Genomic DNA, 27,712 nt, shown 5'->3' with positions numbered 1-27,712 from the left:
CAATGCTCAATTCCGGAAGGTTAACCAGCTACTCCGGAACTGATTCGAGGCGTGTCTATGATGTCGTTCCAACCGATTGATAGGTCGTTCCCCCAAAACAACACGCGAAATTTTAATAATTAATAATTTGCAAACGAGCATTTGACATCTCGGAATCTTTTTCTGAACCCCCCAATCGCCGACGAGATAGAGCCGGAAACTAGCGCGTGCTTCGTAAGGTGTCTATACTTCTATCAGCTTGACTCTGCAACTATCCTACGTTGTATGTTATAGTTATTATTAATTATTTTTGGCCCGCCAATCGGTCTGCAAGAAACCATCCTATTCCATCGGTACGGGTTCGGGCTCCGGTTTGGGAGCCGTTGGGCGTGGAGGCGCTGGGTAGTGTTATCTATGTTTTGTTAGAACTGTTGGGGTGTAGCGTATTGTGCATATGCCGGCTGAGGGAATTGTTTTTCTTTTTCAGTAATTGTTGGTTGTGCAGTCTGGTAGTTTGCGACTGGTCTTGGGATGTAATACATGTAATACAGTGTCGAATCGGGCTAGCTGAAAAATGTCTAGCTGGTAGGGGTGGCGGCTGTTGTCTGATTTTGGGTATACAAGAATTTCTCTGTTCTTGGTTCTCTACTAAGCTGAATAAATGCAGGGCGTGGCTCAAATCTCTTGGCTCGTTGACAGCCCGGAGTCGAGGTAAATTGCCATTTAGACCTCGAACGAACGTGTCCAAGGGTAACTAATTGTCCAAGCCCTTACCATTTCTGGTTTGTCTTCTTGAACACTTATCTGATTAAGAATCAAAGACAACTGGTGGTATGCCATTAGGTAAAGTTCGGTAACGGACAGACGACCCTGTGTCAGTGAGAACATCTGATACTTGAGAGTTTTCAAATCTCGCTTATCGGCGTAATATTCTGTCACACATTGTACAACCCAATCACAGTATCTGCTTCTCCTATTACTTTATTGCGTATGGCTAGAGTGATTAAATAATATTTATAGGTATGGTCTTGGCCCTTATTCTTTCGAGGTTTTTCTTCCATGACCCGAAGTTGGACTCGTGAGCGGGATATCATTTTCTCCATTGATGGCCTGGCGTATTATTTTACCTCCCTGAAGTGTGTCCTTAATTTAAGACAAAATCATTTGCTTTAGCCCCAGACTGGCGTACCGGTTTCTAGATAAACCGAATTTCATATTAGCCAGCGCGTAGGAAAGATCCCTTTACTGCATTTTTGATGAAGCGGACAACTTGAGACTCTTGCTTTTTATTATTTTTTATTTATTTTTCTGATTTTAGTTGTTGTAACTTCTAATTCCTGAGGGTCACTAGTATGCTGAGTTCCGAAAAAATATCTATCGGTCTTGCGTTTACTGTGAAGTGTACGGATGTACGGTTGTATAATTCAACGGCCTTGAATATCAGGTCTTCATCCTTCTTTACACATCTCATTATTTCGGTCAGAGTTGAATGAAATCAGAAAAACTGCTTACTGAGTTGTATTGCGGTGCCGTGTAGACAGTTGCTTTCAATTGGTTCTCCAAAAGGAATTTCAACATACCAAAGGCGATCATGACCTCACGAAGTTGCTGCTTGATGTCTTCAGCTGCTTTTGATTTCAAGATTTTTATTTGAGGGTATTTAGAAAATATGTCTATTGCGGGTAGGACACTTCGGTTGCACCTCGCTTTTGGCGTGCCTATCGTACTTGTTTTCCTTACAAGCTTCGAAGCTTTTTGCCATAGTTTCTGTCTTACTTTTAATGTTGGGAAAAAATAATTTACTCCAGATTTAAATTTTATTTTGTATTGCACTGTTGTGAGCCTTGGTGTGTTCTTTCATTATTATTTCTGTTTGTTCGTCATGGAAGGTGACGTCTTCTATTAATTTTTGCGTGTATCGTACTTTGTTGGTGCCGAAGGGTAAGAGGTAGATATTCTGGATTTTACCCATAATGTTTTCTGATGTGAATAGTCCATTTACAATTTAAGGGTTAAGCGTTTTATTTAATATTTGTATAACAAAAAGTTGGTTCTTGTAAACGGTTATTGGAACATCCATAATGGGAATGAGTTTATGTAACGAGCTATTGTCGCTATGTACCGTTGCACTTGTGCTATTTATTTGAGGGCTTTGGGGATTTCTGGAGTAAGCTTCCGCAACTAAGTTTGAAGTCCCTGGCTTGTAACGTAGCTCATGATTGTACTCTTGAAGGTAGCTTTTCCACCTTTTGAGTTTCCCATTACCACAATGGTAGCTAAGAGCGACAGTTAAAGGTTGATAGTCGGTGAATATTATTATTTTTGCAGTTCCGTATAAATACATATGCAAGCTCATTCGTTGCGTAATTTTCTTCTGCTTTGGAAAGTGTACGCGATATGCAGGTGATAGGCTTACCGTCTTGTTCTGAGACTGCTCTGATAACTTGATTTTTTTGAATGCGTCTAGTACGCTGTTGTCAAATGTCACTTTTACTTCATGCGAGACATTTTTGGAGAGTCTGGCGTTTTCTCCCCTAAGACGAGTTGTAAGAGTTGTGGCTTATTTTGCATAATCGCGTATAAATCTCGTATAATAACTCGATAAGCCCAGAAAAGAACGCAACTCCTTGAGGGTGGTGGGCATAGGGAACTTTTCTATAGCCCTTACTTTTTAGGAATTGGATTTTCCACCGTTTGTCAATATGGTTAAACTTAAAAAACTAAAAAACTTCGATTTTGAAAAACTCACATTTGTCTATTTGTATTTTCATGTTCGCCTTGCCTAGGGCCGTAAAGATCATTTTTAGGTGTTTGGCGTGATCGTTGTCAGACTGACTATAGACGTTAATATCGTCGATTTAAAAGTAGCATATTTTTGCAACGTGTTCCCTTAGAATGTCATCCAGAACCCCGGGCGTATTGATGGGGAATTTTCCAGCCCAAATGGAAATCTGGTAAACTTATATTTACCTCCGTTTACTGCAAATTCTGTTTTTTCTATATCTCTCTCCTTGAGTGGAATTTGATGAAAACCACTTTTCAGATCGAGCACAGAGAAATATTTGTTCTCACCCAAATGCCCGATTATTTCTTCGATTTTAGGGATTGGATACCGATCCGAAATTGTTACCGCCTTAAGTTTCCTATAGTCGATGATTTGTACGGCGACCGTGAAAGTCTCATAAAGCCGTCGCGCAAAAACTGATGTTATTATTTTTCTACTTCTCCTCTGAGAGAAGCAGGGTATGGGTAATGCTTGCTATATACCGTAGAGTACGATGTCATTCTTATCTCACCTAACAGTTTCGTGGTGTCGGTCAGTTTTTCGTCTGGGTCTGCGAACAAGTCTGAGTGTGTTTGAGTGATACGAACTGTGACATTTTCATGTGTGTCATATTTTCAGTTTTTATTTTAATAATATTGACCGCTTGAAATGCTAGTTTTTTTTTTTACTTTAATTCTATAGTTACCATTTATTATTAATATGTCGTGTTTAACGTCAATAATAGCGGTAAGCTGTTTAAGGGTATATTTACCTAATACCCTATGGAAAGTTTTAAGTGTGGGTAACAGGAAAGATTTTATTGGCTTATCTTTTGAGATAACAAACTTATTTTTGTTTGTCCATCGAATGAGTTTTATTGTATTGATTCAATAGCATTCATTTTGATTACAACACAGTTAACTTAGGTGGTACTTCGCCAGGACTGGAAGGGTCCTCAGGCTTCATCGTGGACAAACGTCAAATGCGTCTTCTTTGAGTATGGCATCGTCACATAGGTAGTCGGGGGCCCTGTGTCGTGGCTGGAGGGTCTTAAAGGATCTTCTCTTGGGTCTCCGGATTACACACCTCCCAGCGAGGTCTCTTTCTTCCCGGTTACAATGTCGCTCCAAGCGTTCATTGAATCGGTTGCCGAGTGCTTCGACTTGGCTGTCTATAGTCTGTATTTTGAAGTCTGTAACGTACCAGTCAGCGCTTATGCCTGGATGCCATCTATACAGACTGCTTGAGCCTTGCCACACCTCTGTATGTAGTTGACCGCCTGGTACTTCGGGGTATTGAATTCTCTCATTCCTGGGCCCTATCAGTGGCTACGTACTCACGGTGGGCGGAGTAAAATATTGCTACGTCATCAGAAAAAGTGGCCATCAAGTGTTTGGGGAGGTTTGCCGTGCACAAATTGTAAAGGAAGGGACTCAGTACGCTGGCTTTATATAACCAACCGGGGAGATTGCTGTCCTGACTTTGACTCCAAACTTACGCGCCATTAGATAACAGCGCAGAAGTAGAAAGAAGTGGGCGGGAAGACTTATTTTGTCCTCTACATCCAGTCCAGTGCTGATTTCGGTGTTAAGGTAAATACTTTCACTCATATCTGTCTCTGGCAGACACCAAGATCAGTGCGAGCGTTGATCGGCCCCGGTATTGTGCTGACCACTCTGGCCCTGTTCCCCCAGGGTAACTCTCAGTGCCAAGTGGTCGCTCGGGAGGTCTCAATCGTCAGCGATTGAAAGAAGGTGGTCAGGGATTTCCTGGTAGATAGAGAAGTCTATGCGAGATGGAGTATCTTGTGGGAGAACATGTGGCCGGTATCTTCGCTTGACAATGCGCTAGACTGGTAACTAGTTGAAGGCTGCGCGCATTGCTGCTATTGGCACCCCACAGCCAGTGATGTGACGATCAATCGACGTCTGTTATTTGGCCTGTAATAGACTGCTCCAAAGCTTACGCTACCAACACAGATTTTCAGAGTCGAATATTGGTAAACACGATTTGCAATGTTCAATTCCGGAAGGTTAACCAGCTACTCCGGAACTGATTCGAGGCGTGTCTATGATGTCGTTCCAACCGATTGATAGGTCGGCGAAATTTTAATAATTAATAATTTGCAAACGAGCATTTGACATCTCGGAATCTTTTTCTGAACCCCCCAATCGCCAACGAGATAGAGCCGGAAACTAGCGCGTGCTTCGTAAGGTGTCTATACTTCTATCAGCTTGACTCTGCAACTATCCTACGTTGTATGTTATGGTTATTATTAATTATTTTTGGCCCGCCAATCGGTCTGCAAGAAACCATCCTATTCCATCGGTACGGGTTCGGGCTCCGGTTTGGGAGCCGTTGGGCGTGGAGGCGCTGGGTAGTGTTATCTATGTTTTGTTAGAACTGTTGGGGTGTAGCGTATTGTGCATATGCCGGCTGAGGGAATTGTTTTTCTTTTTCAGTAATTGTTGGTTGTGCAGTCTGGTAGTTTGCGACTGGTCTTGGGATGTAATACATGTAATACAGTGTCGAATCGGGCTAGCTGAAAAATGTCTAGCTGGTAGGGGTGGCGGCTGTTGTCTGATTTTGGGTATACAAGAATTTCTATGTTCTTGGTTCTCTACTAAGCTGAATAAATGCAGGGCGTGGCTCAAATCTCTTGGCTCGTTGACAGCCCGGAGTCGAGGTAAATTGCCATTTAGACCTCGAACGAACGTGTCCAAGGGTAACTAATTGTCCAAGCCCTTACCATTTCTGGTTTGTCTTCTTGAACACTTATCTGATTAAGAATCAAAGACAACTGGTGGTATGCCGTTAGGTAAAGTTCGGTAACGGACAGACGACCCTGTGTCAGTGAGAACATCTGATACTTGAGAGTTCTCAAATCTCGCTTATCGGCGTAATATTCTGTCACACACTTGGAAATGACTTTCCGATTTATTGGGGTATTGTACAACACAATCACAGTATCTGCTTCTCCTATTACTTTATTGCGTATGGCTAGAGTGTTTAAATAATATTTATAGGTATGGTCTTGGCCCTTATTCTTTCGAGGTTTTTCTTCCATGACCCGAAGTGGGACTCGTGAGCGGGATATCATTTTCTCCATTGATGGCCTGGCGTATTATTTTACCACCCTGAAGTGTGTCCTTAATTTAAGACAAAATCATTTGCTTTAGCCCCAGACTGGCGTACCGGTTTCTAGATAAAGCGAATTTCATATTAGCCAGCGCGTAGGAAAGATCCCTTTACTGCATTTTTGATGAAGCGGACAACTTGAGCTCTTGCTTTTTATTATTTTTTATTTATTTTTCTGATTTTAGTTGTTGTAACTTCTAATTCCTGAGGGTCACTAGTATGCTGAGTTCCGAAAAAATATCTATCGGTCTTGCGTTTACTGTGAAGTGTACGGATGTACGGTTGTATAATTCAACGGCCTTGAATATCAGGTCTTCATCCTTCTTTACACATCTCATTATTTCGGTCAGAGTTGAAAGAAATCTGACCACTGCTTACTGAGTTGTATCGCGGTGCCGTGTAGACGGTTGCTTTCAATTGGTTCAGGTTGGTAGGTAAAGGTTGATAGTCGGTGAATATTATTATTTTTGCAGTTCCGTATAAATACATATGCAAGCTCATTCGTTGCGTAATTTTCTTCTGCTTTGGAAAGTGTACGTATATGCAGGTGATAGGCTTACCGTCTTGTTCTGAGACTGCTCCGATAACTTGATTTTTTTGAATGCGTCTAGTACGCTGTTGTCAAATGTCACTTTTACTTCATGAGAGACATTTTTGGAGAGTCTGGCATTTTCTCCCCTAAGACGAGTTGTAAGAGTTTTGGCTTATTTTGCATAATCGCGTATAAATCTCGTATAATAGCTCGATAGGCCCAGAAAAGAACGCAACTCCTTGAGGGTGGTGGGCATAGGGAACTTTTCTATAGCCCTTACTTTTTAGGAATTGGATTTTCCACCGTTTGTCAATATGGTTAAACTTAAAAAACTAAGAAACTTCGATTTTGAAAAACTCACATTTGTCTATTTGTATTTTCATGTTCGCCTTGCCTAGGGCCGTAAAGATCATTTTTAGGTGTTTGGCGTGATCGTTGTCAGACTGACTATAGACGTTAATATCGTCGATTTAAAAGTAGCATATTTTTGCAACGTGTTCCCTTAGAATGTCATCCAGAACCCCCGGGCGCATTGATGGGGAATTTTCCAGCCCAAATGGAAGTCTGGTAAACTTATATTTACCTCCGTTTACTGCAAATTCTGTTTTTTCTATATCTCTCTCCTTGAGTGGAATTTGATGAAAACCACTTTTCAGATCGAGCACAGAGAAATATTTGTTCTCACCCAAATGTCCGATTATTTCTTCGATTTTAGGGATTGGATACCGATCCGAAATTGTTACCGCCTTAAGTTTCCTATAGTCGATGATTTGTACGGCGACCGTGAAAGTCTCATAAAGCCGTCGCGCAAAAACTGATGTTATTATTTTTCTACTTCTCCTCTGAGAGAAGCAGGGTATGGGTAATGCTTGCTATATACCGTAGAGTACGATGTCATTTTTATCTCACCTAACAGTTTCGTGGTGTCGGTCAGTTTTTCGTCTGGGTCTGCGAACAAGTCTGAGTAAGTTTGAGTGATACGAACTGTGACATTTTCATGTGTGTCATATTTTCAGTTTTTATTTTAATAATATTGACCGCTTGAGTTGCTAGTTTTTTTTACTTTAATTCTATAGTTACCATTTATTATTAATATGTCGTGTTTAACGTCAATAATAGCGGTAAGCTGTTTAAGGGTATATTTTCCTAATATCCTATGGAAATTTTTAAGTGTGGGTAACAGGAAAAATTTTATTGGCTTATCTTTTGAGATAACAAACTTATTTTTGTTTGTCCACCGAATGAGTTTTATTGTATTGATTCAATAGCATTCATTTTGATTACAACACAGTTAACTTAGGCGGTATTTCGCCAAGACTGGTAGGGTCCTCAGGCTTCATCGTGGACAAACGCCAAATGCGTCTTCTTTGAATATGGCATCGTCACATAGGTGGTCGGGGGCCCTGTGTCGTGGCTGGAGGGTCTTAAAGGATCTTCTCTTGGGTCTCCTGATTACACACCTCCCAGCGAGGTCTCTTTCTTCCCAGTTACAGTGTCGCTCCAAGCGTTCATTGAATCGGTTGCCGAGTGCTTCGACTTGGCTGTCTATAGTCTGTATTTTGAAGTCTGTAACGTACCAGTCAGCGCTTATGCCTGGATGCCATCTATCCAGACTGCTTGAGCCTTTATTTAAACGTTGAAATATTCTAATTATTGAATATTTAATATTTATGCACGTATATTTCCTTAAATTAAACCTAAGAGCAAATTTAAAAATAACTGAGATGAAGGAACCAAATAAACAAAACAAAGATAAAAGCATATAAATTTATACATAGAATTAAGCACGTTTACAAGAATGACGGTCACAATTCGATTGCTTAATATGCAAGCAATTTTATCGGGCATTTCCCCATTAATAATGCAATTATATTTATTTATTACTTATAATAAATTGAGACCCTCGACTGTTATTTGGTTGTCGATCTTTTTATGTCCTTATACAAAAGTTATCAATTAGAAAACTTTCCAAGAACTGAACACATTAATTAAATTTACACTATTTTGTTGTCGATTCGCTCTTCGTTTTTTTTATAGAATTGTGTCGATACCCCGTGAATTAAACAATAGATACACATAATTAAGTAGATTGGGAAGTCCGCTGTCGATATAAATCGAGTATTACTTTACGCTCAAATACTGAATATTTTTGTTTCTGCCGTAAATTAAAAAAAAAACATGAAAGAGAAAATATTGCAATGAATTTAATGCTACAGGTTGGTACCATGTATATATATATAGTTGTGTATATTTTATGTAGGGATATATATGCTTATATACCAACCATAAAGTCTCGCAATGCCTAATAAGTTAATAATTAAATGCAAGCGTTCGATTAGTAGTAGTTTAATTTGAAATGCCACTATTTTTGCTTTTCATTTAGCCTTCTTGATCTTTGCCTCCATATGAGTGTATGTGAGTGTGTGCTGGAATATAGCTATTTAGGTTCTTTAATTGAAAACCAAGTAGAAGTTGTGTTAGGTCTATCACTTGTATGGCAGTTTGTTGTTAATATAGACATATTGACTAACAACAAACAAACACCGCCCTAAGCCCTTAGATGCATGGCAATAAATTGATCCATATTGTGCTAAATATCCTTTGATGGTGCTTTTATCTTTTGTGCGTGCGGGAGTAAGTTGGTATTTGAAGCCCTATTGATAGGCCTGTCAACTGAATAGGCTTTATAGCAATCCATCTCCAACAAGGCCTGCGAGCCACCCAAATGAATTGTCGTAAGTCCCGAGTCGGCCGAGTTGCTAGTTATGATTGATTCGGATAGATGCGTTTGCGATTTTGTGGCTTGTAGCCCCTTTAAGGAGTTGATTGTGGACATAGCGGGTAAGCACTCAGATCCGCTGACAGTCGTATGGGGCAAATTCGATAATGCCGATGGATATCTAGAAAGGCCGAGAGTATTGCTATTAACGCCAGCAGGAGCTCTGCTCTCCAAAGCCGCTGTCGGTACACTTTCTAGTGTTGAACATTTAACGCTCGTTTTGCTGATGATGTCCGCTAAAAGATCAACGGGCAACGCTGAGTTGCTAGCTAGCGATGCCGTTGCCCCAACATAATTAACGCGGCCACTGCAGTGGCTGTTATCGCTTTCCGAGGCTGCCGAGCCTGTGGCAGCTTCATTACCACAACTCGGTTTCATCCCTGTCACTGGCGATTGGTCACCGCTAATGCTTCCCCCGCCTCCAATACTGCCTCCACCAGCGCCGCTTGAACCATCACCGCCGCTTGTGCTGCTTGGAGGTCTGGGCAGGCGACGACGCAGCCATGGGTGCTTCAGGGCTTTTCGGTATCCCATTCCAGACATCCGCGAATAAAATGAAGAAAGAGCGGATCCTTACAGCCATCTAATGCCTTTGAAAGGCTCTTGGAGCATGGTGGTCCACGAGGCTTGCCTCGCCGTGACTGACCACCGATTAATACCACCATCCCATCAGGCATGGTGCGGACAGTACAATAGCTCGCTTTGAGCTCGCCAATAAAGTTTTCCTTGGCATTCCAAGAACTTCGATAATGCAGGCTAACTCTTCGCTTTCGTTTTCTCCAGGGAATAGAGCATGCCCCGACAGCAGCTCAGCAAGAATGCATCCGAGCGACCACATGTCAATAGCTCTTCCATATTTTGCGCCCAGAATAACTTCGGGTGCGCGGTAAAACCTTGATTGTATATATGTGTAAACACGTTGACTTTCAAAGCATGACGATCCAAAGTCAATGACCTTGATACCAGAGCGACCTTGTTGTTTGAGTAACACATTCTCCGGCTTCATATCACAATGAATTATCTCATTCTTGTAAAGTGCATCCAAGCATTGGAGCAAGGAATGAGCAAATTTACGTACCAGCTGTAGGCTGAAACCCTTGAAGCCGTTTTTCTTTATCAACTCATATAGATTGATGCTGCGGAGTTCGAAAGTGATGCAGGTGTGATTCCGAAAGGCAAAATAGTCATACATATGAATGATGTTCATGGTGTTGTACTTGTCGTGGCGTTGCAAGTGATGCAGTATACGAATTTCCTCTTGTGCCTGCCGATGGAAGTGTTTCTCGTTTCGCACAATTTTCAGTGCAACATGTTCGTGCGTCTTGTGATCATAGACCTTGATAACCTGTCCAAAGCTCCCTTTGCTGATTATTTTAAGCATTTCATAACGGTAGGCAACGTGATCATTCGGTATATGGATATAAGCGCCCTGCTCATTGTCGTAATCGGAATTGTTCGGTCCATAAATTCCCGACCGTTTCTTAGCATTGGCGCCAATGAAGTAAATCTGTGGATATTTCTGTACGCTCGTATGGCGTCAATTTATGCATGTAAAGTATCATAACTTGCTGCGGCGAAACCACAAGCGCCTTTGGCTTATCTTGCAGTGCACTCTTCTGTTGGCCAGACATAATGATTTGTTCATGAAACGAGAAATGCCCGCCGACAGCTATTACGGATTTCTGATTCTAAGATACCAAAGCGAGTGAGTCAACTGCCGCAGCAAAGGCAAATCTTTTTTCGGTGAAGTTGGCGATGCTTCCGATTTTGGAGTGACAATTGTAACGTTCGGTAGAGAGCTTGCTTGAATTGATGTTGAGACTCCACATCCATGTATGGCTGAAACGCGTACCCTGGGATGATCTGAGGGTAATTTACGATCCTGAAAAATAGCCGTCGATCCGTAACTGCTATAAAATGGGACCTCTGTACAGGAGCGATGCGATGATAAACTATTGGGATTCATTTGATTTGCACTACCACTTGGATTTTGGGGCATAGTCAGAGTCAGCATCGCGGGTGAAGTTGTTGTTTTGCCCAACTTCATCTCGATGGAGGCCGACGGCAGCATATCCCCGGTGAACGTGCTGGCATCTAGAATGGCGTTCGCCGTGGACAACTGAACATTATTTGTGTTCTGTGTGCCGACCATTTCGTTGAAAATATAGGTATTTAGCTGGCTATTGTTGTTGTCCAAATGGTTAAACGTCCTGTTGTTGGTGTTGTTATTGTAGCTGGACAGGCTGTGATTATTGTTGCCGGGCTCTAAAATTGCGCCCGTAAATGTTACTTGCTCTTTAGTTCTGGCAGAGCCTATTTCATCATTGCGCACATATTGTCCGGTTTGATTTTCTTGAGGGGTTTCGCGTGGAACTGTAGTTGATTGCAGGCCGAGGTTCTTTTGCGATTTGGTAAAATTGTTCAACAGTCGTGATCGATATGATAATGACATTACTAATCGAACTGCGCTCGCCGGCAACGAATTTAAGCTAGTTATGCTTTGCGTGAGATTTTCTTCTTGGACTTTCTCCGACTCGCTGGCTATGTTGGAGGTGCTGGCAGCTAGATCCTCTAATGCAGTGCCATATCGGTCGCTATTCGAATCATGGGATGATTGTCTACTCTGAATCTCGGCTTGACGCTTTAGCTGGTTACGATCTTTTTTCGGTATGAACTCTGAACGAATGCAGCTGTTGTTTATATCTAGATCTACACAGGATTCGCCAGATTCATGATCTGCTGATGCACTCTTCTCATCATCCGCAATGTTATTAAATTGGTTGCATTAGTTGAAAATAGGCTACGATTCGAACTTCCATTGCCTGGCAGCTTGTCGGCACCGATTTCTAAAGACTTATGCCTGGCCACATCATCGATTAGAGAAAATAAATTATTTGCCGACGGCGGAGCACAGTTTTTTCGGGACTCTGCCCCCCAAATGCACTGCTTTATGCAACCTGCTCGAATTTGATTGTCTAGCGATATCGCGCCTCTCTTTACAGGTGCACGCTGGCTGAAAGTAAATTCTCGATCATCGCTTTGGTGCCGCTTGCTCAATTTTTGGTATCTGGCATTTTGCAAATGCCCCAATTCAGTGTTTTGCCCGGCCTTCACGTTGCCAAGGTAAATGCTTAAATTTCTATAATCGTGATCGACAACAAATTCGGTAAGTGTTGGTGTGCCTCGCCGAACTGTGGCAAATTCGGATTCTGGATTGTGCTGGTGGACTAGTGGATAATAGTTGGATGCTATATTCGGCCGTCTGCCTAATGGCCCGTCCAATAGAAGCGTGCCCTGTTGCCCTTTTGGCACGTATCTTAATTGTCCACTGGCGCCCAGTTGCGTATGGTTTGGGTCTATGCTGGCAACGTCATCGAAGTCCCGTTTATGTCTCGTTCCAGGGACTTCCAGATAACCCTTGTCCGTTTTCTACCGATACTATTCATTGTGGTTGGCAGTACGAATTATTTGGTACATATGCACTCGTCCGAAAACATTAATTATTACTACAGAACCGATTTTACTCATATGTACAAATGCTCTTTTGTATAAATGTCCACAGCAGTATTTCGACACAATTGACACGCAGTGTGTACATATGTACACACCTGTATGTAGCTAACCGCCTGGTACTTCGGGGTATTGAATTCTCTCATTCCTGGGCCCTATCAGCGGCTACGTACTCACGGTGGGCGGAGTAAAATATTGCTACGTCATCAGAAAAAGTGGCCATCAAGTGTTTGGGGAGGTTTGCCGTGCACAAATTGTAAAGGAAGGGACTCAGTACGCTGGCTTTATATAACCAACCGGGGAGATTGCTGTCCTGACTTTGACTCCAAACTTACGCGCCATTAGATAACAGCGCAGAAGTAGAAAGAAGTGGGCGGGAAGACTTATTTTGTCCTCTACATCCAGTCCAGTGCTGATTTCGGTGTTAAGGTGAATACTTTCACTCATATCTGTCTCTGGCAGACACCAAGATCAGTACGAGCATTGATCGGCCCCGGTATTGTGCTGACCACTATGGCCCTGTTCCCCCAGGGTAACTCTCAGTGCCAAGTGGTCGCTCGGGACGTCCCAATCGTCAGCGATTGAAAGAAGGTGGTCAGGGATTCCCTGGTAGATAGAGAAGTCTATGCGAGATGGAGTATCTTGTGTGAGAACATGTGGCCGGTATCTTCGCTTGACAATGCGCTAGGCTGGTAGCTAGTTGAAGGCTGCGCGCATTGCTGCTATTGGCACCCCACAGCCAGTGATGTGACGATCAATCGACGTCTGTTATTTGACCTGCAATAGACTGCCCCAAAGCTCACGCTACCAACACAGATTTTCAGAGTCGAATATTGGTAAACACGATTTGCAATGCTCAATTCCGGAAGGTTAACCAAGCTACTCCGGACGAGGACAGCGCAGCCGCCACTAGCGTGTTGCCGGAGGCGTGTCTATGATGTCGTTCCAACCGATTAATAGGCGACCTATTCCCCCAAAACAACACGCGAAATTTTAATAATCAATAATTTGCAAACGAGCATTTGACATCTCGGAATCTTTTTCTGAACCCCCCAATCGCCGACGAGATAGAGCCGGAAACTAGCGCGTGCTCCGTAAGGTGTCTATCCTTCTATCAGTTCGACTCTGCAACTATCCTACGTTGTATGTTATGGTTATTATTAATTATTTTTGGCCCGCCAACCGGTCTGCAAGAAACCATCTTATTCCATCGGTACGGGTTCGGGGTCCGGTTTGGGAGCCATTGGGCGTGGAGGCGCTGGGTAGTGTTATCTATGTTTTGTTAGAACTGTTGGGGTGTAGCGTATTGTGCATATGCCGGCTGAGGGAATTGTTTTTCTTTTTCAGTAATTGGTGGTTGTGCAGTCTGGTAGTTTGCGACTGGTCTTGGGATGTAATACATGTAATACAGTGTCGGATCGGGTGAGCTGAAAAATGTCTAGATGGTAGAGGTGGCGGCTGTTGTCTAATTTTGGGTATAAAAGAATTTCTCTGTTCTTGGTTCTCTACTAAGCTGAATAAATGCAGGGCGTTGCTCAAATTTCTTGGCTCGTTGACAGCCCGGAGTCGAGGTAAATTGCCATTTAGACCTCGAACGAACGTGTCCAAGGCCAAGGCCTCGGCAACTAATTGTCCAGCCCTTACCATTTCTGGTTTGTCTTCTTGAACACTTATCTGATTAAGAATCAAAGACAACTGGTGGTATGCCGTTAGGTAAAGTTCGGTAACTGACAGAGGACCCTGTGTCAGTGAGAACATCTGATACTTGAGAGTTTTCAAATCTCGCTTATCGGCGTAATATTCTGTCACACACTTGGAAATGACTTTCCGATTCATTGGGGTATTGTACAACACAATCACAGTATCTGCTTCTCCTATTACTTTATTGCGTATGGCTAGAGTGTTTAAATAATATTTATAGGTATGGTCTTGGCCCTTATTCTTTCGAGGTTTTTCTTCCATGACCCGAAGTCGAACTCGTGAGCGGGATATCATTTTCTCCATTGATGGCCTGGCGTATTATTTTACCTCCTTGAAGTGTGTCCTTGATTTAAGACAAAATCATTTGCTTTAGCCCCAGACTGGCGTGCCGGTTACTAGATAAACCGAATTTCATATTAGCCAGCGCGTAGGAAAGATCCCTTTACTGCATTTTTGATGAAGCGGACAACTTGAGACTCTTGCTTTTTATTATATTTTATTTATATTTTTTTTTTGTTATTCATTATTCCAGTGGCTGGCTCTCTCCTTCTATTCTGGAGGGTCCCTTGAAAGTCGCAGAATTTGAGTATTTTATACTGCAAGCGCAGTATTTAGTAATGATCTTAGTAATTATAAGGGCTAGAGAAATTTTGCGATTTTCTGTAGTTTGTTTCCGATAGTCGATAGCTTACTCCGTCTTCAACAATCGATTAAAATCGATATCGATAATAAAAGCTAGAGTCACCAAAAGTGATTTGTTTACTATAAAATAGTATATATATATCAGGTATCTTTCATTTTGTACCTATCGCCACCTCCTCACCTACCACATAAATATAAATCAAGTTAATAGCTCAACTTTTATTGACCACCAATTTAAGCTACAATTTAAATGCAATTAATTTTGTCAGAATACACAAATATTTTATGGTGCAATTCATTAAGAAACAGGTGTTTTGCGGAACCAGCGCAAATTCGAAGAATATCTGTATGCATGCACACACACACATTCATTCGTCTGCTTCGTATTCATGAACAGTGTTATAATTGCGGTTTTATTGTTTTCTGTGCTTCTTTTTTAATTGTTTTTTTTTTTTTCTCACGAAGACTAAATCATTGGTGTGGCTGTTGAGTAGAGGCAGTGGCAAGAGGTGTTGTCTGTCGCGAGTTCGAGACCTACCGGTAAACAACATTTTTCTGGCTGGTGTGGCTGTTGAGTAGAGACAGCGGCAAGTAGTGCGGTTAGTAGCGAGAACCCTGCCAAGGGTACTTATTTTTTTATATTGATCTTTGCTACCACTTAAGCAAAAGAGCACGTAGCGCGAGCTTAATTTTTGTTGGAATGAGGAGTCAGGGTAGCCCCAGTTGGCAGTTCCCGACTAGAACCTCTTACTTGTTAAGTTAGTTTCTAATCTTATGAAAGTATTTTTGTTTGTTTTCTGGATTTGATTTTTAGTTACATAAACGCTAATCTTACATAATAATTAACATTCGGAGAATCTCCCACGCTGGTCCTTTGGATTATTTCCTTTTTATCCCGCGGTGTAACGGCAAAGCAGTGTAGCAACGGCTGAGGATCCTGCGAGACACTACCCTGCAAACTGGTACTAGAGGGTATTCGGTTTATTGATTGTCTGTATGGTTGCACTCGCGCTGTGACTCGTTTTTTTGGGAATACTTAAACTTTCGAGTAATGTGGCTCCTTTTGAGGCATTTTTTTATTCAACCGGTCCCTGCTCGGGCACCAACTTAAACAATTAATGAATTCAAAAAAAAAACATAACTGTTTATTTGTATTGTTGCTTAAGAACTAACTTAAGAAAATTTGACTTAATATTTATTAGATTCGAACTGCCGCTGCTGTTGGCGTTGGTTTGTCGCCGCTGCTACTGCTGTCGCCGTTGCCGCTTTATTGGTTGGTATCGGGTGTCCATGTAGAAGCCCACGGTGGAGCTTTGCCACGGTTGCTCTTAGCAATGCGCTGACTTGACGCACGTGTCGATTATTGGTCATACACCTTAGCCGTGATCGTTGAGCTGGGTGCATGAGTACTTCCTCTTAGTATTTGTAATAACTGTTCTTATCTTATTTGCAAAGCAACTCAGATTTTGAGTCAAAGTTACGCGAGATTTTCGATTTTTCAGAGAATTATACATTCTGAAAACATCAATTTAGTTGTCGATACATACTGGGCATGGCCAAAGCCCTTCTTGCAATGGCAGCGATCATGTCGCAATCCCGCTCAGTGAGATCTGCACAGTATGGATCATATTCTCATACGGAATGTTCAGCCTGCTTGAACGTGTAAGGTTTTTTAGAGCGTGACATATTTTTACCGGCATTAAAGTTAAGCAGAAGTTGCGGCAGCGCATAGCAAACCGAAACACGGTACACAAAAATAGAGCAAACGCTTAAAAAATATTCTTACACAAACAAAAATAGTTTGGGGCGAAAAGCAACCGCAAAAATTTGCGAGAGCGCGATTGACAACAGAAATATGCACAAACAAACAAACGCACAAGCAATTGCACAGAGGAGCGCAAAAACAAAAAATAATCAAAACATACTCTGAAAAAAACACAGAACTGACGCCGCGTTTAATAAATGCAACACTTTATAAACTTACGCTGCGCAACAGATGGCACTTGTCTCAATAATTTTTACAAACAAAAAGCAAGACGGGAACACAAAAATTTATAAAAATCTTGGAGCACAGGTATTTTACCAGTCAATCATTCTCAGCTAAGACTCTATCTTATAAGGATGCTCACCAATTCGCACATATATATATATATATATATATATATATATATATATATATATATAAATTGACATTGTTATATGTTTTCAGCTAGTTTTTTTAAGATTTTAAATATTTGCTTCATGGTGCTGCTTCATGGTAAAAAATGTTTGAATGTTTTAATTTCACCATTAACACATATAGACAGACACTTTCTATTTTTACATACTCTTGTGCTATCTGTTTGGGCTACAGCCAATCGTGCCAGTCTAAAAGCGGATATTATAAAAGAGCGTATGTAAAGAGCGATTAACGAAAAAGCACCTGCGATTAGATCAGCCGCATTTAAGTAATGCCTTATCAGTCAATAGATCACGCGCTATCACGGTTGAGTTGACTTGAATTTAGTGTCTCTCTCAAACGCTCGAGCATTCAGTCCTGTTACTTTAAGTTATCTTATTTTCTTGTATTTCGTTATTCTATTGAGCTTTGAATTTGCTCGCTTAGTAACAGCGGAATTTATGACACATGTTGAAGTCTGTGAGCGTCAGTCTAACTCAACGGACGTATGAATTGTGTTGGTCAAATTAATAATTATAGGTTTTTTAGGTTAAGTTTAATAAAGGTTGAAGTCTAAAATGAACAACTCCACTCGTAAACTGGGATTCTTTTGCTAACCTCATCATTCCCACCAATCGTGCAAAACCCTCAAAGCCGCCTCGGTTGGTAACCACGGCGCAGGCCGCATCATAGTTTGGGGCTCTGGACCTGGCGCAGCCGATATCCAACATATTTTTGGTGCGATTCTTGACGATTGGACTGAGGATTTTGGGATTAGTCAGTGGATCGTGATTGCTGAAGACAGTGCGACTTAATTGGAAAGGTGAGTGCAATTTGACACTAATGTATTTAACATTTGAGCAAACTGCACTGTTAACCTCGTTGGAGAAATCACTGAAAAAATACAAGGCTGATGAATCGGTACATGCGGAAATCCAGCTCGAAGCCAGGCTCAAATCGCTGGTAGAAATTAACGCAGAATTTAAACTATCAGCAGCTTGTACGAGTGCGGGACAACGAGGAGATAAGAACAAGGTATTTTGATACGGCAATCAGGGATGTGTGTGAATAGAACTACATCGTGGGAGTAGCTTAGTTACGTAATGAATTGTATGAGGAAGGAACACAGACATCCGACATCTACCGCATTCAATGAGACGTGTTTGCATTAGACTATGAATGAACATTGTATATACCCTATGGAGGAAATGAAGTTGCCCACGGTTAGGCTGCCAACTTTCAGTGGTAAATTCATAGATTGGCTGTCGGAGACTTAGTGACTTACATCGCTTCCATTATTTAAGGGATTCGCTATCAAAGAAGCTGCTAAAGATATAGACCACATGACTTTGATAGAATCGAATTATCCAGTAGCATGGAAAATGCTGGTGAATTTATATGACAATAAACTAGTATTGTTTTTACATTACATGGATATTTTTGATCATCAATTAGCAGTTCAACATGGAGACGCCGAGTGTCTCAGGCGGTTTGCGTAGACCCGTCGCTCATGTGTGAATTCGTTGGAAAAAGCTGGATTTGATATAAAGCAGCAATCTCAACTTTTGGTATATTATATGATGAAAAAGCAGCCTAAGCTATTTAGACTAGATTGGGAACGCTCATTAGCGTCGTCGGCAGATCTACCTACATTTGAAGAGCTTTGTGTTTACCTCGAGTCCCAATATCGAACAATGATTACGGCATCGTCGGGAAGTTGCAAGGAAACGCAGCTAATAGATAGCCGTAGGAATAAAAAGCAAGAAGTATATGGCTTTCGTGCAAGCCAAAGAGACGCAAAAGCTTCGTTTATTACTTGACAAGCGGATATATGCATCGTCTGTGGCAAGGAGGAGCACCCCATTGAAACTTGTAATGTATTCAAGGAAATGTGTCCGTCGGATCGTAAGGCAATTGTATTGAAACATCGGTTGGGTTTTCGGGGTCTTAGTCCGAATCGTCACACAAAGTGGTGCATTCACCTTTTAATTCACCCGGATAAAACGCGTGGTCAACTAGATGAGTCTAGAAACGACACCCCAGAGAAAACGGATACAAATGCACAGCAAGTATCTACAAATTTAATCAACGGAAAGGATGAAGTCCTACATTTTACAAGACAGGAGGTCTTGCTATCAACAGCAATGATGCTTATTGAGTCCAAAGATGGGTACCCTTTAAAGCTTCGAGTTTTTTTTGGATTAGTGTTCCCAAGCGTCGTTCATTTCGGAGAACGCTGCCGAACAACTGCGAGTTACACGGAAATAGGTACATATACAAATCAATAGTTTAGCGAATGAAAGAATTATCAAAGTGTCTACAGGAATTGAGTTAAAAGTTGGATCGCTATCGCGTCTTACGGCTCGGAAGAAGATTACTCGATGTCTTGTTGGCAGTGAATGAGAAACATCCAAATATATTGCCCTATAAGCATTATTTCACGAGTCTTGTCGTAAATTATAGTCATTCGTGCACCTTGCATGGAGGCTCATCGCTCACACTCAATTATATAAGAAAGAAATTTTGGATCATCAATGGGCGTAACGCAGTTCGTTTTGGTGTATATAAATGTGTTAAATGTTTTAAAATGAAGCCTAAGTTTGCAAGTCAACAAATGGGAAATTTTCCAGCGGTGCGTGTGCGGCCCTCAAGAGCTTTCTCATTTACCGGAGTTGACTATGCTGGACCTATTATTATTTCGCCATCCAAGGAAAGAGGAGTAGTAGCACAAAAGGGATACGTTGCCGTATTTATATGTTTGGCGACCACGGCTTTACATTTAGAGCCAGTTGAAGATTTAACGTCGGATGCATTTTTAGGAGCCTTACATCGATTCATGGGCAGACGTGGTCTATGTACCGATATTTACAGTAACTATGGTACAAATTTTGTATGAGCTGATAGGGAGGCATACTATTCATACATTTCAAGATTAATCGTGCAAAAGTGCTGAATCCACTTTAGTGGATTATGGGAAGCCGGAGTTAAGTCCATGATGTATCATCTCAAGAGAACCATTGGAGAGCGAGTGTTAACCTTTGAGGAAATGGCGACAGAATTAGCAGAAATTGAGTCTTGTCTTAATTCAAGTCCTGTATGTCCTATTTCAAATGATCATGAGGATTTGATGGTGTTAACCCCCGGTCACTTTCTCACTGGTGATGCGCTCTTGTCGCCTCCTACAACTGAAGTACCTCAACTGAGTTTAGTGCATCGATGAAGAAACTGTCAATACTATTCACAATAATTTTGGAAAAGGTGGAACTCTGAACTTACCCGGCTGCAGAGAAGACCAAAATGGCTGCAGATGAAGAGAAACCTAGGTGTTGGATGCATGGTGTTAATCTTCGCATCGGTGGCCTTTGGGTCGGATTACAAGCACTCATGCTGGAGCAGATTGATTAGTTAGAGTTGTGACTCTAAAAACAAGCAGTGGTGTTATCAAACGGCCAGTAACAAAGCTCTGTTTTTTACCCATACAAGAGAATTGGCTTAATAATGACACCGTAAATGTTAAATTGTAATCTCCTATTTTCAGTTTAAGTTAAGGTACCAAGCCCGAGATTCTGACAGATGGCGGACGTAAATTTGATGATGAATGGTGCAATCATCAACGGGGGAAGAATATTTGGGCTACAGCCTATCAGCAAGAGCAATCGCGCCAGTCTAAGAGCGGATAGTATAAGAGAGCGCATGAAAAGAGTGATTAACTAAAATGCACCTGCACTTAGATCAGCCGCATTTGAGTAATATCTTAACTCAATATATCACGCGCTATCACGAAATTAGTGGCTCTCTCAAGCGCTCGAGCATTCAGTCCTGTTACCTTAAATTATCTTATTTTCTTGTATTTTGTTATTCTATTGAGCGTTGAATTTGCTCGCTTAGTAACATCAGAATTTATGACATATGTTGAAGTCTGTGAGCGTCAGTCCAAGTCAACGGACGTATGTTCTGTGTAGGTCAAATTAATAATTACAGTTTTTTTAGGTTAAGTTCAATAAAGGTTGAAGTCTAAAATGAACAACCCCGCTCGTAAACTGGGATTCTTTTGCTAACCTCATCATTCCCACCAATCGTGCAAAACCCTCAAAGCCGCCTCGGTTGGTAACCACGGCGCAGGCCGCATCATAGTTTGGGGCTCTGGACCTGGCGCAGCCGATATCCAACACTATCTGTCTGTCACGAAGATTTCGTTCTTCTGATGCAGGCAGCAAATATGGCAGAAAAAACCATCGAACCATGTAGGAACTTTTTTGTTTACCAAGAATTGTTGACCTAATTCGGCAGTTATTAGATTAATTATGCTCTTATAGACATTGGAGCACTGTATCATATAACTGTCATGAAAATGATCCGTTGCAAGTTTTTTTCGTGTATATAGAACATTTTTTTAATCAAAATATGGTAAACTTAGCTTGGCATTTATTAGTTTTAGTATGCTTGACGAAGGATTAATTAACATCCGACAACTTTTTGTTATAGCCCCCTTATAGCCCTTATAGAATCGGCTTAAAAAATTATATATTGGTCGCTTTATAGAGCGGTGGTAATCATGCTGGAGAGTAGTAGGACTCCTGCGTAATGAATAAAATACTATTGAAGTCACCACCTTTTAGTTCTAGCCCTATTTTCAGGCAAAACAAGCATATATGTATGTGCCATTCATCAGCATCTCTTTTCCAATGAAATATCTTAGCTTGTATTTTCTACCGCACAACATCAGTACGATGTTATGTGGGCTTACACCTACCCTATTGTATCCGCCTCACCATACGGTGGTTAAAAGAAAAATTGAAGAGCTTTCTTTAAGAACTTAGCTGTTATCATTTAAGCCACACCGCCAGCATATTCACCGCTTGAACATATATAGCATGAGCAGGTTATACAAAAATTGCGGTTGCAGCAATAACTTTATATTCTAAGATTTGAAACCTAGTTTATTTTCACATCTTTAAATTTCGGCCGCCAAATCCCCGAAAGAAGATTGACCGTTTTGATGTCAGCTCTTCTTACGGGACTGGGCAGATTGAGATACATCCCTATGAGTGCAGCAGTCTGGCTTACAAATATATGGGAGAGAGGATTTCCCCCTTCTGTTTTCGTGTTTTTTTATCTAACAAGACAGTCATAATACCAAATAAATCCTTCCTCACGCCGTCACGTCAAACACGATATTCATTAGCATGCGAGTTGATATAGCCATGGGTATCTTCGTCTAGGAATGATCGGTTGAAAATCAAGATATTTTGATAGCAAGACGAATCCCGGAAGTTACCAGTTTCATGAAGCTCATCCCGTATCACTATATTAATAGGCTACCATAGGAAGGAACAGTCAATAAATTAGTTCGTGCATGAATAACTTTTTGTTTTTAAAGGAAGAATGGGTATTGGAATTGGGTGCTTCCCAATCAGATAGGAGAGCTATACTGAGGAAAATATAAAATCCCACGATTCGTCTTCCATAATCAATAAAAAAATAGGATTTTATAACTTATCAACGGTGCAAAGAGTGATTAAGAAAACAGAAGAGTTTAAAAGATTGAATCTCGTTTCGGACTAGATAGAAAACACTGCTCTACTCAACCCAAATAAGGCGCCTGGACACGGTGGCGTCGACGCAAGGGCGACAATAATGTTTCCTAAAACTTGTATCCAGTTGCTGACCAACGTAATAAACCAATGCTTTGAGATTGGGCGTTTCCCTTCCCAATGGAAACTAGCTGAGGTCATTTTAATAACGAATCCTGGTAAATCTGAGGTCGATCTATATTCCTATCGTTCCATTTTTTACGTAGTTTTACGTAGAGCGCCGCCAGTATTAAACAAAGTTGGTTTGATCGCAGACCATCGATTCAGCTTAAGGCGCTTTTGTAGAACACCGGAACAATGCCATAGGATAGTAGAGCGAATAATACAGGCATACGAAAAAAATAAGTACATTGGAAGTGTTATCAAGGCGTTTTCGTGTTTGCCCTGCAAGTGAAAATTGTTATAAAAATGGGAATAATGTTGTGTTAATTTATTAAATATTTATGTATAAATGACATTGAACATATCCGAGTAGAAAATGTATAGGAGTGAGATAAGAGTGTAAGGCGGACCCGTCAGGACTTGGGAGTTGACAGGTTAGGGTGGAACTTACTGTTCACCATATGCATGTTTGCAGGATACCCGATTTTGTGTTCGAATAGTAACCGGAATTCGCAAATCTGAGCTTAAATATAAATTATTTTGTTTAATGCCTCTTCCTTTTATGGAGATCTTACTCACCCCTGGTAGATCTCTGTTTAGCCGGCAAATCGATAAAAGGAATGTGAACAAGTCAAAACCTAACATCTTTTACTTAAAAATAAATACAATATTATCTTAAATGTAATAATAGCCATAGCTGTTTTATTTTAAAAATAATTGATATGAGTCAAATGGACAAACAATTCATGACGACAGTTCAAATGGTTTTGAAAATATTGAACATTAACTAAGAATGTAAGGATGCGCAGGGTATATAGTTTTTAATTTATAGTGTTATCTGCTTATATATTTGACCATTATGCTAGAGTATTATTACCGATGTTGCTTTATGGATCCAGATTTCTTTCAAATTTAAAGCATTACTTTGGAAGCTATATAGGTTTTGAATAGAACATTTTAAATTTCATGTGGTATTTTTTACGATCGATGACTTCGACTCGGTGCCTTCAGAAAAAATTCGAAAAAAAAAACTTTCGATACTTGTTTTATCCATGTTTGTACATAATTGTATTAAACAGAAGTTGATTCAAATATTAGTCTCTGAAAATAGCAGCACTTTAAAGCTAAATATTTTTTTGTCGGTTCGCTTCCTTTGTAACAATCAAAAATTAGTGACCACAGAGCTACCAACCCTTATAAAACATTTCAAAATGATATAGGTTAGTAAATTTTTTCTTTGAAGTAAATGGTGGTAGTCGCTGAATAATCAAAAATCGATATTCGAGTGTACACCTAAATGGCCAAACGCGGCTTTTGCAAACCCGCACAATGATTGAAACGCTTCAATTATTGTCACCCAATAACAAACAGGAAAAAAAAACCAGTGCGTCAAAAATAAAAACATAACTACTTGCTGGCAAAGCAAATATTTTTTAGTGAGCAAGTAGTCTTCGCTGTCCTGCTGACACTCACCCAGGCAGTGGCAAAGCCAATTGAGCCACCATACCAGAGACTGCTGAGATCAGCAACGCACCCACAATAAGCAACAAGGGGTCGCCTCGAACTAACGAGGTAAGCCAACTATATGCTGACGCTGCTACGCCGCCAAGCACCTCAATGCTTAACAGCCGCTTAGCAACAGCTACCAATAAATTCTCCGCGCGGATGTCTGCAAGAAGTACTCCAGCTTCATCTTCTTACCCTTAAATGGTCTCCGACGACCCCGGCAGTTATCCACATGCTGATGCTAGCGGGAATGGAGATACGTTGACACCATTGTGCATATAATAGATATCATCCAACCCAAATCTCTCGCTGCAGCTGCGGCTTGCCTGATTCGATCACAGGCAAAAAAAAAACGATCAACGCAAAGTCTTAGAGAGCAGGTCTCCACCTCCCGTGGCGAAAACAGAACGAGACAGACACCATTCCAGTTCAAATACCTACATCCAATAGCTATGCTCTCTTGGCGCTATCCACAAACGACGAAGACAAAAGAAGAGAACTTGCCTGCGTCAGCGACTCCTCAGGTTGAGGGCGGAAGCCAGCCCACCACCGCGGCCATGGCAGTACCAGCTCCTCCGTGGCCGAAGGAAGGGACTCCTAGTCAATGATGTGCACACATACAGGGTCATTATAAAAAACTAGAAGAACAAAAAATTCAATTCTATTCATACCAGCTGCAGGATGAGAAGCACTACTGTATAGACGTCAAAGGCCTTCACCACTCCGTAATCAACCGAGAGTTCATCGACGACATGCGGAGCCAGGGCCATACCGCTCTCCATGTTTACAATCCGAACAACAAAGACACCAGGCCATGAACATCCACTTCATTAACTTGAAGCCGGCGTACAACAACAAGGTGGCTCTTACAATCAGGAAACTGCGCAAGCAGGTGGTCAAAGACTGCACGAAGAAACCAGGACGCGGTGCAATGCCATAAAAAACTGAAGCGCCAACCCTGGAAAATTGTTCCCCTTCTTCGTTACAATGGAATCGAAGAGCAAGCTGATTCCTTCTCCAGCCACTTGGAGGAACGGTTCACAGAAGACTACCTAAGTGTTGGAGACTACGCTACAGATGTCACCACCTATCGGCCCCATCCGCGTGGAGGAGATGATCAACGTCGTCAAAGCCCCTTCCAGGGCTGAAGCAGCGGGCAATGAAGAAATATGCCACACCACTCTGAAGACCCTGCCAATGCGCGCTCTCTTTTTTCGACGTTGATCATCAATGCCATATTAAGTGCGAAACGATTCGCTTCCATTGGAAGTTAGCGAGGATCCATATGATCCATAAGTCGGGCAAGCCGGAATAAGACCCTGTCTCGTATTAGTCTCCTGCCTTCCTTGATAAGGACTCGGGCTGGTAAGGACTGATTTTCGCCGACTTGCAAGGCTCATGGATTAAATGGCCGGTATGGCGCAGTTAAACAGGTTGACAGTGTGATTAACCAGATTCTTAAGGTTTACGACGACAAAAACTATTACTATGGAGTCATTGTAGACATTAAACAGGTCTTCGACCGAGTCTGGATTAATGGATTGCATCAGAAAATCAAGATTAGTCTCCCCAGCCCCATCTTTCTACTTCTGCGCGTTTATCTAATGGAGCGAAAGTTAATCAAGGTCAAGGTCAAGGTCAGGACAGCAATCTCTCCTGTTCTTAATATCAAGGCTGGTGTCCCTTGAGGGATCAAGGCAGCGTACCGGCCCATTCCTCTACAATTTGTACATGGCAGATATCCTCACTCCGGATAACCTTAATGCGTTTGCCACCCCAGGCCAACAGTTGATACCCACATTTGCCGATGACGTGACAATATTTTATTATACCCTCTCTGAGTACAAAACCACTAACTGGGTCCAAGAATACATCCACTTTCTCGCTAGCTAAGGAGTGGCAAGGCTCAAGCAGTCTGAATAGATGGCAGCCCTTTTCTCCTTTTCTCCTTCGCACAACCACCAAGTATCTTGGAATCATCGACGGCCGTCTCTGGCAGTGCCGCTTTAAGATGGCTAAGGCCAACTGGCTACTAAGCCCCAACAGCCCATTGCCACTTCGCTGCAAACGGGGAATTTACAACGTCGCGGTGGCGACAGCTTGGAGATACGGTATCCAGGTTTGGGCCATTGCATCTCAGACAAATCAATGACGGATTCAAACACTCCAAAACTTGGCCTTCGCCGAATAGCCGGTACTGACTTGTACGTCAAAAATTCTACCTTGCACAGGGACCTCAAAATGCAGACTATAGACAGCCCAAAACGAAGCATTCGCCAAGCTATACAACGAACGCTTGGTGCGACACTGTAACCGGGTAGCAAAACCCCTCGCTGGGAGGTGTATAGTCAGGAGATCGACAAGATCCTTTGAAGTAAGCGCAAGAAGGTTAGTGGTTGTAGATCTACGCTTCACGAACCCATTTTCGGAGGGTGAAATAATAGAACTACATAAATGTTGCAGTTGAGAAGATATAATTATCTCAAAAGCGTTAGGTATAGCGGATAATTTGGAAATACCTCTATAGTTTCCGACATCAGATTTCCTCCCTGTCTTATGGGGAGGCATAATGTATGATTCCTTCCAAATGGTCGGAAAAGAATAATTGTTTTCGGACAATTCAAAAAGTTTTAAAACAGGTTTACATAATGCTGCAGCGCAATATCTAAGCACGCAAGCAGGAACACCATCAGGGGCCGGTGAGTAAACCGGCTTGATAGTGTTATGTCGGTAATAAGCGAACTTTCGGCAATAATGGGATATAAGATGCAGTTTGACCTATGTAACTGATAAGGATAAGGCTGATTTTTATTTTATAATTAGAGGAACAGTATCTAGCTTGAAAAAATAACGGCTATGCCTGGATCAGTGTTCGCGCTCTCATCTGCAAACTTAAGCCAAGAAAGCAAGAAAATGTCTTTCGATTATAATTGACATGGTTAAAAAATTGGGATTATGTCAAGATTGAGGGCGACAACGCCGAAGGTAATCCTTAATTTTGAGTGTAAAAATTCGAACGGGCAACTGCATAACGGAAGAAATCTGAATGATTTCCCGATTTATAAAGCTTTTATAACACCTCGACTTCACGTTTTTGAACCTCATAAGTTCATTTGAGAACCAGGGAGGCCTATCAGACCTCGCTGGGTAATCAAGAGGAACGCAGACTTCAAAAATCGAGTACAAGGTATCATAAATAAGTTTAATGGCAACAGCAATATCTGAACAATTGTACAGTTGGGACCAGTCGACTTGCAGAATAAGATAATTTAGCTGATGAAAATCAGCCTTTCGGAAACAACGTGTA

At 41.5% G+C, this 27,712-nt stretch overlaps 1 protein-coding gene, 1 long non-coding RNA gene and 1 pseudogene across 12 annotated transcripts in view; 1 reads left to right on the top strand and 2 right to left on the bottom strand.

Annotated features, from left to right (window-relative positions):
- nAChRalpha4 (nicotinic acetylcholine receptor alpha4) overlaps positions 1 to 27,712 on the top strand; it is a 366,112-nt gene that overhangs the window by 116,838 nt on the left and 221,562 nt on the right. The gene's annotated exons all lie outside the window — the stretch shown is intronic.
- LOC138911497 (uncharacterized) lies at positions 5,713 to 6,983 on the bottom strand. Its single transcript, XR_011417141.1, has 2 exons — positions 6,442 to 6,983; positions 5,713 to 6,291 (listed from the first exon to the last, which is right to left on the bottom strand). It is a non-coding gene; the product is annotated as an uncharacterized lncRNA (long non-coding RNA).
- Positions 8,167 to 24,404, bottom strand: LOC138911499 (putative dual specificity tyrosine-phosphorylation-regulated kinase 3 homolog; annotated as a pseudogene).

The sequence above is a fragment of the Drosophila virilis genome, unplaced genomic scaffold, assembly GCF_030788295.1.
Source record: "Drosophila virilis strain 15010-1051.87 unplaced genomic scaffold, Dvir_AGI_RSII-ME tig00001170, whole genome shotgun sequence".
NCBI classification, from domain to species: domain Eukaryota; kingdom Metazoa; phylum Arthropoda; class Insecta; order Diptera; family Drosophilidae; genus Drosophila; species Drosophila virilis.
This window is presented reverse-complemented; position numbering and strand designations above follow the sequence as displayed.